Source organism: Lissotriton helveticus, chromosome 9, assembly GCF_964261635.1.
Source record: "Lissotriton helveticus chromosome 9, aLisHel1.1, whole genome shotgun sequence".
Classification (NCBI taxonomy): Eukaryota; Metazoa; Chordata; class Amphibia; order Caudata; family Salamandridae; genus Lissotriton; species Lissotriton helveticus.
In genome coordinates, this window is record NC_136070.1 from 684862533 (window position 1) to 684876205 (window position 13673).

The 13673-nt window shown below is 46.4% G+C and overlaps 1 protein-coding gene across 1 annotated transcript in view; it reads left to right on the forward strand.

Annotated features, from left to right (window-relative positions):
* PPP2R5B (protein phosphatase 2 regulatory subunit B'beta) overlaps positions 1 to 13673 on the forward strand; it is a 417105-nt gene that overhangs the window by 260460 nt on the left and 142972 nt on the right. The window lies entirely within an intron of this gene.

Here is a 13673-nt window from a genome sequence, read left to right on the forward strand (position 1 = left end):
GCACCTTCCTCCCCCAAAAATATGAACACTCACCCTGGGTTTTAGCAAGTTATAAATAGATATTTATTATAGTGCACGCTGGAAAATGATCTCCTTCTTTTAAAAAAAAATTGCAGAAAAATCTGTCAAAATAATTCCTATGTAGGTCTAAATATTCTCAGGGAAGTTGTTCTGCAATGAGAAAAAAGAATGGGTTGCTCCCTCAAAGACACAGCTTGACATTTGACCTCTGTCTTTGAATGCACATCAAATGTGACAAGATACGAACAGGATTTGAAGTTCCCTTAGTTGTACAGCCCCACAGTAAAGGTTTCCTCATGCAAGTTACTCAAGGCCTGTTTCGGCCTATGTTCTCTTTAAATTATTTTGGCAAAATTTTCAGGTGAATGTATTGTGTTTACTTAATTTGATGTATATATAAATATATGTAAACCTATAACAACTGAGTGCAAGTGTGCAGTGCTTATTTAACTAAATGTGGAAAAAAAATAGCTGCAGCATCTTCTTTTGCTTGCGACAAAAATAAATGTGGATAAATACAGATAACATGACCCAAAAATAAATATGGATAAATACAGATGGAAATGTTAAAAAAAGAAATACCATAAAACCGAGAGCCCTAACTATGTGTTCCGAAAAGCGCTCACAGTCGAATTTCAAGATACATGGTCGCAGTCGAAGTCAAGGACGTGGACATGCTCCTGAGGCAACTTCCGTGACTGATCCACATCGAGGTCACAGTACTTAGGTAAGTGTTGGTTATGGCCCTTTTAAGAGGAATTAACCACAAAATGTTTCACTTTTTCCTCCTAGGCATTGCCAACTCTCTCCTCATGACCTTAGGAATCTGGGCATCTTCCCCCTGTACTTCAGAGGGAAGGTGCACTCCTACTCCTCGCCTGCAGTAGGCAGGGGGAGCTTAAGAAATGGGTTTAGGAACGGTACCTCCATGTGTCCCATAAACACCACATACACGGGCGGGTACGGCTCTGGGTAGTAGTGGGACATAGCACTGAGTGTGCCACCCACCGAATAGCCTGTCAACTATGTATCATGCCTGCCATTGCTGACCTGTGGGGTGCCATTGTGCCCCTGCCTAAGTTGACATCACTTATGTGTCAGCCAAGCCTGAGTGGATCATCCCATAATATGAAGTCACCCCCTCCTGCGAAGTCTCGCCAGGTGCAACGTGGGTCGTAGGCTAAAAGCCGGATGGGTACACATGGCTGTTCCCTGCCCAGGCATTTTGGATAGGTGACCAGCCTGCATCGCGGGCCAGAGTGTGCATACCTGCACCACTAGTGGTCTAATACCAGGGTCAGGCCTGCTGGTGCAGGTCTGTGTCCGCACACTTGCACCCATGGTGCTTGTGCCAAGGAGCCTGGTCCACCTTTGCAGGTCGGGTGAGCACAATTGCACCCGTAAGGGGGTCAACCGGTGTCCGGCTAGCCAGAGCAGGATAGTGTGCACACACACGCACCTAAGGTGCTAGGGCCTGGGTAAGCCCATGTGCCCGGCTTCGTCTCATCGACTGATGTGTGCGCACTGGCATCTATCGTGATTAAACTCACATGCAGCCTGCCATAGCAGGCTGCTCTATGTGGGCACCCGCACTTATGGTGCCCATGATTGTGTGTGCGTCCTGCCCTTGCAGGCCTGTGAGTTCCCACTGACACCCGTTTTAGCAAACCCATGTCCAGTCTGCCTTTGCACACTTGCACCCCTGGTGCTGGGGACTATGTGCTCAACCTGCCATTGCAGGTCTGTGTGCACACTAGCGCATATGCGCCCAGGTTGTGAGGAATACCTGTGTGCATTTTCACTTCCTATGAGACTTCCTGACATTACTTCAGACTGCAATAGTGGCTTGTGGTGGAGCAGCCTCATGATATTTCCTATCAATGGATTACTGATGCCAAATCCTTTCCAGTGTGAAAGGGGGGTTTGGCATATCTTGTGCAGAAATGGCACTTATGGAATATGGACATTTCTATAATCTAGGAGTCTTGTGTGCCATAGTGCCTGGCCCCTGTGGACACCAGGGGTCAGAGGAGCACATCTGTGAATTCCCCAGTGACAGCCATAAACCATGGGCATACCATTAGAACAACAAACCTCTGCCAATTGAGGGCCGAATGGAATAGAATGGATGGAGAGGTTTTGACACTTGACCTCTTGGGGCCAGATCATGGACCCACTAAAGATTAAGTTCTACAATATACAGCCCGATGGCAGGCATGCCTCCAATTTCAGGGAGATGTTTGTGGTTCAGAGGGAAACCCCTTAAACCACCCCTAACCTCAAAGATGCATGATAGTATAACTACTGGTGCCATCCTTCAGCAAAGGGTGAGAAACGCTTGTGGGGACGCGGGACAGGAGAACCCGCACTGCATGGTGCATATTGCCAGAGGGCTCTGTTGTGCACATGGAGGATTAGTGCCCTTGAAGGGGACCTCTTGCCCTTTCTGAAGAGTGTCTGGCCTGGGCCAAAGACCTGCTGAAGTGTGGAGCCCTGAAGTGTGCTCTCCAAGGGCCCGTCTGCGGGTATCCTGTTCTTCCGGAGATGTCAGGGATATCAAAGAACTCCTGCTAGGGACCTACACCATCTACCTGTGACATCTGGAGAGCGGTGCCATCTCAGGTGCCCACATCGGCTACTGAATCCCAACGGGTAGCGTGGTGTGAGTGTGGAACTAAAACGTGTGCCTGGAGACCGGATTGTCTAGTGCAGAGCCCCAGAAATCTTCTCCGCATCTAAGGTGTGTGGTTTTTGTACCACAGGGACCCTCACACTCATAAGTATCTAGCAGATTCACCGGTTGCCAGACCCCGCGTGTCCCGTTTTGTCGATTGTGTTGCATCCCTCTTGTGCATCATGTGCTCAGTGCGTGCAGTGTCCTATTCCCAGGGTGTGACCCTCGGAGGTGGGGGTGTACCCATAGTAGTGCCTCATTCTAACTCATGTGGCTCTTCTAAACTTGTGCCTGTGTGGGTGGCTGGACTGGTCTGGTGCAACCTGTATCATCATGCACCGGACTGTGTACCTCATTTCCAGGGAGGATTGGAATTTGCAACTCTTTGCTGTTTGTGACCAGAATTGCCTGGTGAAACACATCTCAATGAGCACCGTTCATTGTGCATCATTTTCAGGAAGGCACCAAATTTGCAACTCTTTGTGTTTGAGACCTTAAGTGTCTAGTGCGATCCATGCCAAACCTCACCAGACACTGTGCCCTGGCACGACCGTGTTCAACGTGTGCCAGTCAGGGTGCCTCTTTCTACAGTGACATTCCCCTGTGTTACTCCCCATTCATTGGTTGTTCCCCTTTGACCCTCATCGCAGCGGACCAACTGCCCCCTCCACACCTGGCCCCACCTAAGACAATTTGATGCCAGAGCAAGAGAGATTTACTGGGTTGAAGGAACTCTACTGAGATGATTGGGGAGCGGATCAAGAGACTGTGTGACTCCATTGTGTATTGAGACCTGTGGGTGAACGTCCCGAGTGGCTGCTATGCTTCCCCTTGTCTATGTCTAACTCCTAATGAAAACCTGCTACATATCCCCTCCTGCTTCCCGAGGACCCTGACTAAGTGTGACTTTGGCCGTATGCGGTCTAGTGTCCGGGAGGAGGGGCTGGTTATCTTCAATCCGGGGGTATAGGACAATCAGGGTGAACGAGAGGGTGAAGGGAGGCTGGGACCACGGAGTCTGCAGGGTGTTAGCCATTGACCTGCTAGGTACCAGTAGCACCACATTAGGTTGCTGAGTGGGTGTGTTTGTGAAAGTGTTCGGTACAGAATGGGCTGATACCTGTCGCATTGTGAAGGGGTGCGGAGTGAGTGTGTGAGTAGGAGTAAACGTCAGCTGACCGCCTGTGATTTATGGCACTGGCTGGCAGTGCCGCTTTATACGTTGATTGCATGCCAAAAGCACAATACATTTGACTTTGGGTTTACCCACAAATCTCTTCCTCAAAAAATGTTACACAGATATGGATATATCATGAGGAGAGGCGAGGGGTTATCGCCCTCTGAGGATACCCATTCTGACGTTAGTAATGATGACACACTCCCAGAGTGGTGTGTCAGCTATGCCAGTGTCTGCGTCCTTTGGTATCAGCAGCTCTTTTTTTAGTGCATGCAATCCTGTATTGTATTGTTTTGTAATTCCATTTATATAGTGCTTACTACCCCTGACGAGACGTCTATGCTCTTTTTCAGCGAGTGGCATGCTACTCCGGAACCCATAAAAGAATAGTGGTGAATTAGTGGAGTAAAACATGAAAGTAATTTGAGTGGTGGATATGTTAGTCAGTTATTTAGATTGAAAAGGATGGTGGAGGGATAGAAGAGGGACAAATGTTTGCATTTATATAGCACTTGCTAAACCTGATGGGGTGTGGAGGCCCTTTTTCGGCGAGTAGCACGCTACTCTGGAACCCATAAAGGATTAGTGTGAATTAGTATAGTAAAATATAAAAGTAATTTGAGTGGTGGATATGTTAGTCACTTATTTGGATTGAGAAGGATAGTGGCGGGATAGAAGAGGGAAAAGGTTTACATTTATATAGTGCTTGCGATCTCTGATGAGGTGCTGAAGCGCTTTTTCGGCAAGTAGCACACTACTCCGGAACCCATAAGCCCAAAGTAGCACTATTAGAACAGAGGGGGGCGGGTCTCTTACAAAAGTCTCCAAACACAAAAAACAGTGTTATCACAATACCCCTTAAGAGTTCCGTTACCCGGATACACATAATCCTCCATCCTAGAACACAAGGTAGGGGATCAAAGAGGATCATTAACACAGATTGGGACGTGATATCTCTGTTATGACCTGCCGCAGAGAAGCAATTCATATTTTAAAGGTGTGTTTCCTACCTTTTCTACTCTGAAGGAAATTCTGGGTTGTTCATTTTGTCACTGACAGAGGAAAACAGGGGTCCACTGGTCCCCTCTTCAGCAGCTCTTATATGTTTTTTCGGAGGAGCAAGGTGGAGTGGGAGGCCACGACAAATGTAAACATCATGAATTTTGATATTTCTACAGTGGGAAGTATGGAATGTGTTACTAACCCTCAGCGTATCCTTTCATTTCTCCAAACTGTCCCTCCTTTAGCAAAACAAGGTTGACTTATCTTTGTCAAATGTATGTGTTTTCCATCCTTTTTTATTTTTTATTCATTATTTCAGTAATGGAAGACATCTATTGTTGGTAAGCAGATCAAGGGCAGTAAGATGTCAATTGCCCTCAGGCTCATGCACCCTACTTCCTAAATTGAGCAATAGATTATATATTACAGGCTTCAATCGGAAACTCATTCCAATTGAAGCATGGAATCTTCATTTGTCACAGTCGCCGTGGTATATTTACGCTGAACTCCCATCTAATGCCAGATTTTCACAAGAACTAACAAACATCTAAGTGCTTGGAGAAATTCCACGATCTTCTATAATCATTACTTTTTAGAACGTGGAACCTGCCCCCTGCAGGGTGAAGCAGCCCTTTCAGTATGCACAGTAACAACATGAGCTATGCCACTATGATGGTACAATGTTACTTGCCGGTTACAAAGATATCAGCTGCAGCGGTACCAGGATGGAACGTGAACTCTGTAGGTTTTTTACACATATGCTCACTCACAGGCTTGCCCTGCCTTGCAGTACTTGCATTAAACTTCCAAGACCGCTTGTGTTGGAGTCTCTGGCCTCTGTCTGGCAAATGCTCTGTCCCATGAGCTATTTTAAACTGAAATCTGCTGATTGTACAGTTCTTGGCTGCGGGTGTTTAACTCACTGAGCAATTCCTATTTTATGGTTTCCTATCAGTGGCGAGATATCAGCGCGTGGTTCCTGTCGGTGTAGACGTCACAGTCTCCAAAGTTCTCCTTTTAAGTCGTGCAGAGAAGTATCTCTGCAGGTGATACCACAAGCTAGAAGCAAAGAGTATTTTACCCCGAAATTACAAAAACCCAGGATTCAAAATACAGGCCAATTACATCCAGACAGAACACCGGGTTCTGCAGCACATGCAGTAATCCATTAAACTACCATTTTAATGACTCATTGGGGCACGTGACCTCTGCATTCATATAGGCGCAAGTCGCTCAATTATTTGAGAGAAGAGAAGAAGGAAGATACATGATTGTAAATTGTGAGCGAGGGAGAAAGGCTAATTTTCGAACGAGCTCCCTTTTGGCATTATTCACCGCACTGCATTAATTCAAGACAGTGGGCGTCTGGCAGGCTCCTCCGAGTGGATCTGTCACCGCGTCAGCTGCAGAACGTGTCCTGTACATCATGTCGAGCTGTGAGCCAAGAAAAGAGCTGTCACCCCTGCCAGTCTCAGGGAGGTGGCCTGTCTTTCGTCGCATCCGCCGAGATCTGCCTACCAGAAAGTGCTCCTCCATATGTCAAACTGTGAGGGGTGGCATCGGGGAATCCAGGAGCCACGGTCAGATGTACATGCCATGGGTCAGATAAACACATGCAAACATGCACATACGGCGTCAGACACTGGCGGTCACACCAAGCCCGGCTCCAGGAATTTTTATTTGGGTGGGCCAAGGGTGCATTTGGGTGGGCCACTGCAGGCTCGATTTGTCGGATATATGTCTGGACAGGCCTGCTTCAGGGCCCTCCTTTATCTCTTCTTAGTCTTACAAGGCCCAGTAAAACACACTCTTTTCCAAATCTCTTTCAAATTGTTATCACCCTCAAAAAGTGTTTTTTCCATGTAATGTTCCTTTGATGGGAAGTAATGTTCCTTTGATGGGAAGAGGAGGTTTCTGAGGTGGGAGTATCAGGCAAGTGACACTTCTCAAACTCCTCTCTGTGCGAGCCTTCAGGGAGAATCCCTCTTCATTACTACCTCCACCTGACCCCAGACACCCTTACAGGCTTGATTATCCACTACTACTCTCCAGTGCACCTTATCTCACAGCTGACCTTGGGCCACAGCCCCATATCAGGCACCATCGGGCTCCACTTTCATTTTTCCCACTAAAAAGAATAGTAAAATCACCTTCAAACTTAAAACATTGAATATAGCAGTAAATATAATTAGCACACACTTTAAAGTATGTTCCACAGTAGCCCTTATGACCCGACTGCTAATTAAAAAAACAAAAACAGAAAGACCATGACAGGGCCGGCTTTAGCACTGATGCGAAAGTCTTTTTTGGCGCCACGCCAATAACCTCTTTCTCCATAAATATCTTTACTACCACCTTCCAACAGTGCCCCTCATCCCTCCATGGCCCCCCTATTGACCTCCTCCTCGGATTCCCTCACTGCCACATGCCACAAGTGCCCCTTATCTCCCATAGCCCCTCCCCCTCATGACCTCCTCCTCGGATTCCTTAACTACCACCCTCCACCAGTGCCCCTCATCTCTCCCTAGCTCCCCCTCCACCCCATGACCTCTTCCTCGGATTCCCTCACTGCCACCCTCCAACAGTGCCCCTCATCTTTACCTAGCCCCTTCCTCATATGCATTTCATTTGTTGTATAGCGCTACTCATATCAGTGTAGTGTGTGTCAGTACTTTACACCATGCACACATTATACAGACACAAGGAATCATACAAGTATGTAAATCAGTCTATAGGGAATGTCACATAAACCAATGAGGATTACAAGGTGTAGGAGTCACATGCCATCCATACTGGTGGGCAGTATCTTTTAAGAGGGTTTGGGCTGGGGAAGCACATACTCAGGATTTAAAGAGTAATTCATGGGGGTCAGCTTTATTGATAAAAATGTATATCTGCCCAAACATACTCATTTTAGCAATATTAGAATAATGAAAGACTGAGACAGTTCTAACTATATCACAAAACAAAAAGAGCGAAGTTTTAACTATACCATTCATGTTTGTATGCAGCTCATTGATGACAGTTCATAAGTCACTGTCCTATGTTAGGATTGTAACTACTGAACTGCAAGTAAAACGCGGATCTCTGTGACAAAGGCAGTAACCCACTGAGCTTCCACATAAAATACAGTTCATCTGCATTTAAAAACTGCTAACAGACAAATGATTGCTCTCCAGCAGGATCATTAATCACTAGCGTTATATGGGCATTTTGTATTGTCTTATTGTTGTCCTGCATCAGCCATGATAATTATAAAAACTGTTTAAATGAAGCACTTACAAAGTTTGTGTCCTGCTGGGCCTGTGCAGATTTTAAAAAGAAAACCAAATAGTAACACATTCTCTTACCTACTACTCCATTAGTCAAACTTTGTGTCACAGCCTGATGTGATAAGCAGCTGCAGGGGTCAGGAAAGGTGAATAGGAATAAAAAACTTCTTTTCTCCTGCGCTGCATAGAAAAAGACATATCCACGCAGCAGAACAGTGGGCAAAGGTTACCGTTGTCAAAGAAAGGATTTGTCGCCTTTCGTCATGTGGAGGTAAAGGGTTGAAAAAATAAACAGAGCCTCCTTAACATGTAAATAGTCTTTTAAAGACCTGTGAAGTACTCGGGTGTGGCTGCGATAATCTCAAAAACTGTCTCTGTGTGTGTGCGCCCGAGAAGCTGTCTCAGCCCCGGCGCACACACACAGACAGCCCTTTGAGACCAATGCCGTTGCGTGCCTGCCTTCAAGCCCTCACTGCGAGGGCCAAGGCTCCTGTTTGGGTGGGCCAGGCTCATGTTTGGGTGGGCCTGACCCACCCGGCCCACCCGCTAGAACCGGTCCTGGGTCACACACAACACTTAGCACAGGCACTCACGCACAGGCACACACAGCATCACGCCAGTACAAACACGCATGGATAGCCTCAGACACAGCGCAACGCAATGGACATTTACAAGCACATACACAGTCATACAAAAAGCCTGGCGCGTATATAAACGGTTAGCCATCTTCGGACACCTAAACACCACATGTATGTACCTATATAAATAGACAGAGACATAGAGGGTCGGATTGGGATCAAAAATCGGCCCGGGCACACCAAAAAAAGTGGCCCAGATTTGCATGTTGCCTTTCGGCAAAACACTGCTTCAGCAAAGTTTTATTAAGAAAGGGGGCAGGGGGCATGTTTTATTAACATCACTTAAATTTAAAAAAATGCACAGATTAGTTCATCCTGCTGAGCCCGACATGAATGCAAGTGAGGCCTCTTCTGCTCAGGCCCCCTGCCCTGCCTCAATCAGCCTACATTAATGGGCCGGCACAGTGAGAGAAAGGGAGTGATACCTCCGCCCATCTGCCTCTAGAAAGGCCACTCAGGCACCCACTGGGTCGCTGGTGGCATCTGAACAGCACAGACAGCCCCCAGGTTGCCCCAAAAAAGCAGCCCACAGCTGGAACTGGGATACCGGCGCTTCAGCCATTTCCTGAGTGCCCGGGTTACCAATCCGACCCTGGAAACATATACAGTCTGTAAAATACACACACATCTTCTGACAGATAAGGCCCTACAGACATGCTGACAGCCGAACACCATACACAAACATACACACAGTTTCAGACTTACAAACATAACCTAAGATATGTTCACACAACCCCAACACACACTCACAACTAGAAGTACAAGTACACCCTCTGAAACATGTACAAGTACACACACACAGGGCTCGAGTTGGGGTACCACGCGGGTGTACAGCGCCCCCCCACTTATTTTACCGGGAGCTCGATAACTGGAGCAAATGGAGCCACACATTCACTCTTGGCCTCTCTGGGGCGAGATCGGAGCTCATTCAAAACGCTGCTCACATGCTGGCTTCTCTGATGCAATCGCATCTAAGGGGTAAGCGAGGGGGAGGCAATGAGTCTGATGGTGCAAGCCACCTTTCGTGACGTCACTTCCTGTCATGACGTCAGCGTCGCCCCACTTCTTTTTTTAGGACTTGTGCCCTGCACAAACATATATTTAGCACCAAACACAGAACTACACAGATCTAACTTTATGGAAAGGAGTAACACAACCGGTATGCACTCTTTTGTTCAACTTACATAGTGTATGGTATTGGCATCAAACATTAAAAATTGTATCTGCAAAAAAACTAAGAGCAACTTATTATTATTTTTTTTATTGCTTCCCCTCTATGGTATACTCTACCGCTGCACCATAGGAAAAAAGCCCTTCCTTGGGGACTAACTCAAATCTAAAATTCCCTTTTTAATATTCCTATTGTGTTATGTATGGGCTTTCTTGCAAAGTTTTTCTTATGAATACTTCTAACCTCAGAGTCCTCCCCGTGTGAATGCTCCCAGGCGTCAGACTGGATACGGAGATTTTTCTGATCATTCATCATGAGCACAGGTAGGTGGAGTCATGCGACTCCACGTCAGCTTCGTCCTGAAGCCAGGTATAGGCACCACCCTCACACACTGATGTGAGTTGCTTTCTTTCTGCGCCTTTGAACGTGGACCCATAGCTCTTTCCCTCAACTTTTTGTTGCCATTTTGGCAGGTATTTATACTAAATTTTTTCTATAGTGTGCAAGGGACCATGTTCACTCTGCAGTCTACAATGTTTACATTTTGCAAGGACTGTCACAAGCAGATGTCTGTGACAGGTACTCATCAGGTATGTCTCTGATGCCTAGGGTCCTTGCATGACTCCAAGGCTTGCAAGGACTGTGCCAAAATGAATCCCAAAGTTATCCGGGATACAAGGCTAAGCTCTATGTAACTGAACACCATTGGCAGGAGTGTAAGGGTTGATAATAGTCAAGGATGTGCCCTTGTTCCTGTTCTCAAGGCCATTTCCACAACAGGTCCTCTCCCCCTCTAAGTTGTCAGATAATTACTAATTGAAAAAGAAACATAAGAAGCCGAAGTGTACATCTGGCTCTTACCGCCACTCCCGTCACGTGAACTTCAAGGTGCCTCTCGGTCGGTACATTTTATACCAATTAAACCCAAAGTCGCAGCTCCATCGACTACAGCGTAACAAGTTGAAGTGCATCAATTACCACATTCTGCAGTTTCTCCTGACAGTGTTCACAGGGCCTTGATGCACATCGTTGCCACCCTTAAGACTCCCTCTGAGGCATTTTCGGGCCCCAAGGATCGCAGGAACATTCCCGTTGGTTTACTGGCAGCAGATCTATCCTTCATGCTGGCCGTTTATCTGCCACCGAGTTTCCTCCAACTCCAGGACCGTCCCCAACCTAAATTCAACCCTGGGCCATGATCATCACTGGTCCCTCGCATTTTGAGGAATAACCCATTGTTTTTTTAGACTCGAAAGTTAATCTGACACAATATCGACAAAATCACACTTTCCACAACCTTGGGCACAACCAGTTCAACCTCAACCTCACTCTGACTCAGAGAGAACACTCCACATTCCTTTTGCTTCTGATTCTCAGCACAGTCACCATGATGATGCTGATGACGGGGATGAAGCATTTTACTATTAGGTTGAAGAAAATTTGGTTATGTGCCTCGAACATAGCCGTGGATTAGACAACTCTACAGGTACTGCGTTGAACTTTCCCCCTCGTTCTCCCAGAGAGAATTCTGTTTCGTTTCCTGTGGAAATAAGGAGAGCTCCTGAAGTTTTTGATCATCGACTTCTGTCTGTCGAAGTCAAGGCTAACGTCCTGACAAAAGTCCTGCAGCCTGGACAGCCTTTCAAAGAAACACGACTTCCTTTTAATGAAGTCCTGACGGGCTCACTAATGGGCACCTGGGCCACCATTTAACAGATGACACAAATATGCTCCTGGTGATCTGCCCTTCCTTTTCCAACACCCTACACCTTGGTGGTCCAGGCATTGGCAAGAAGAGGAAACCCTAACTCATTTCCTGCTATCAGTGCAAAGTTATTTCAAGCCAACTAAATTTTTTTGTACCACTTCTTGGGACCTGGTGACTTCTTGCATGTCTGTGGCTCAGTCATCTCATATGAGAATCGTCCAACGCGGGGCGCTAACATCTATTTTATTTTGATTTTGATTAGAGAATATTCCTGGCACAGTATTTAACAGGCAGTTATATTGCCAACTGATTGACACTCGGGTATTGAATCTCAGAAGGATTACAAACCAAACTCAAGATTTGCCAGTCACACATCCAAATATCAATAATTTCAGTATTCTGTGACAAGTACATGTGTATGGCCTCAAACAAGCATATTTTGAAGCATCCCGGTGAGCACACTGAAAACAACCTTTTGGTCAGTAGTCAAGCAGGAGCATATTTCTGAAAATGAAATTAAAAATATTTCATAACGTAATTGTCATTTCATTGAAGGCATTTTTTGGAGCATCGTTCTGAAGTGTCATGGTCTTGAACAGGCTTTCAAAAAACTGGTTCTAGTGTTTTATACGGAAATCAGTAGAAACTAAGTTTTAGTTGTCAAATCACTCATTACCCTTTTTACAGGTCTCTGTCAGTAGCCTATAAACATTATCAAATCCATTAAACCATCTTTGTTGTAATCATATTGGGTTTGACCAACACGTATAAAATGCACAATTTATGACTCTATTTTTCTGTATTGACCCTAAGGATAACGCCATCCTATAATTTGAAGAGTTAGCCTCTCCTTCTTTGGTTGAGTTGTTAACCTCCCCTGTTACCCCCCCCCCCTCCTCCAAAGTTTGGTTTTAGTTGTGCCTTTGGCCGTATGTGAACTTAAGAGGCGAACAGTTGCAGCTGGCATGACTTGCGGGTCGGGGCGGTCGCGCAGGGAGGGAGGTTTCATTTTAATTATAATTTTTAAAAAATAACTTACCTTAGCCGTCCCGATCTGGTCCAGCGTCATCGCAGCTTCTCTGCTCCTCCTAGGAAGCAGGCAGTATCTCTCCCCTCTCTTAAGCCAATCACAATGCTGCAATGGCAGTGTTGTGATTGGTGGGGATGGTGCCCAGCCAGGCACCTATGGGGAGGCCATTTTCTCCATGTAGGCTGCATGCAGCCTACATGGAGAAAATGGCATAGTGCGCATGACTGGTTTGGTAGTCCCAGAGGGCCGACTAAACAGACAGGGCCCACAACATTGGGCTAGCCACACCTCTCCTTCCCTGTAGCAGGACTGCCCACCCGCTTGCCCCCAACCAAACCCTTCTGCTTTCTCGAAGTGCAAGAAACAGTAACATAGAATGGTATTTATTTTATGTTACTGCTTCTCGCACTACGATTAAGCAGTGAGGCGACACTCCTCCGCCCACATGGAGGAGCCGCCCCTGGAGGCAAACCCTCAACTTCAGTAGCCACAAGTGGAAATTATAGGATGGGACTTCATAAGGCAAAGGCTAATTCATTTGAGAATGCAAGCCTAGTATGCACAACACAAGGTTCACCTATCAAAGGCTCTGGAATTGGCAGGGTGCTCATAACAAGGAGCCAAAAGAAAGGAGGCTAAAGACTAAAAGGGGGAGCCACTAAGTGGCAAATACCCCTTAGCAGCGTAGCACTAACAATGGCGGTCAGATCTCACCAAAAAAACAAGGTCAAGGTCACAAGCACAACCATATGGAAGGTCGCCCAGACACATGAGTCTTGGGATGCTAAATGGCACCAGGGGAAACGAGAAGTTCTGCTTGGGGTGGTCGTGGCCAGACATGGTACTTGTGGCCAAAGCGTTGTGAAAGCCGGCAGATTGGTAGTTTCAAAGGTAGCAAGTCAAGCCTAAAACACTGCACCACCCACTCAAAAGAGAAATCAAGCACAATCAGAGCTCAGCAGTGGTGTCAGTTGTTTATT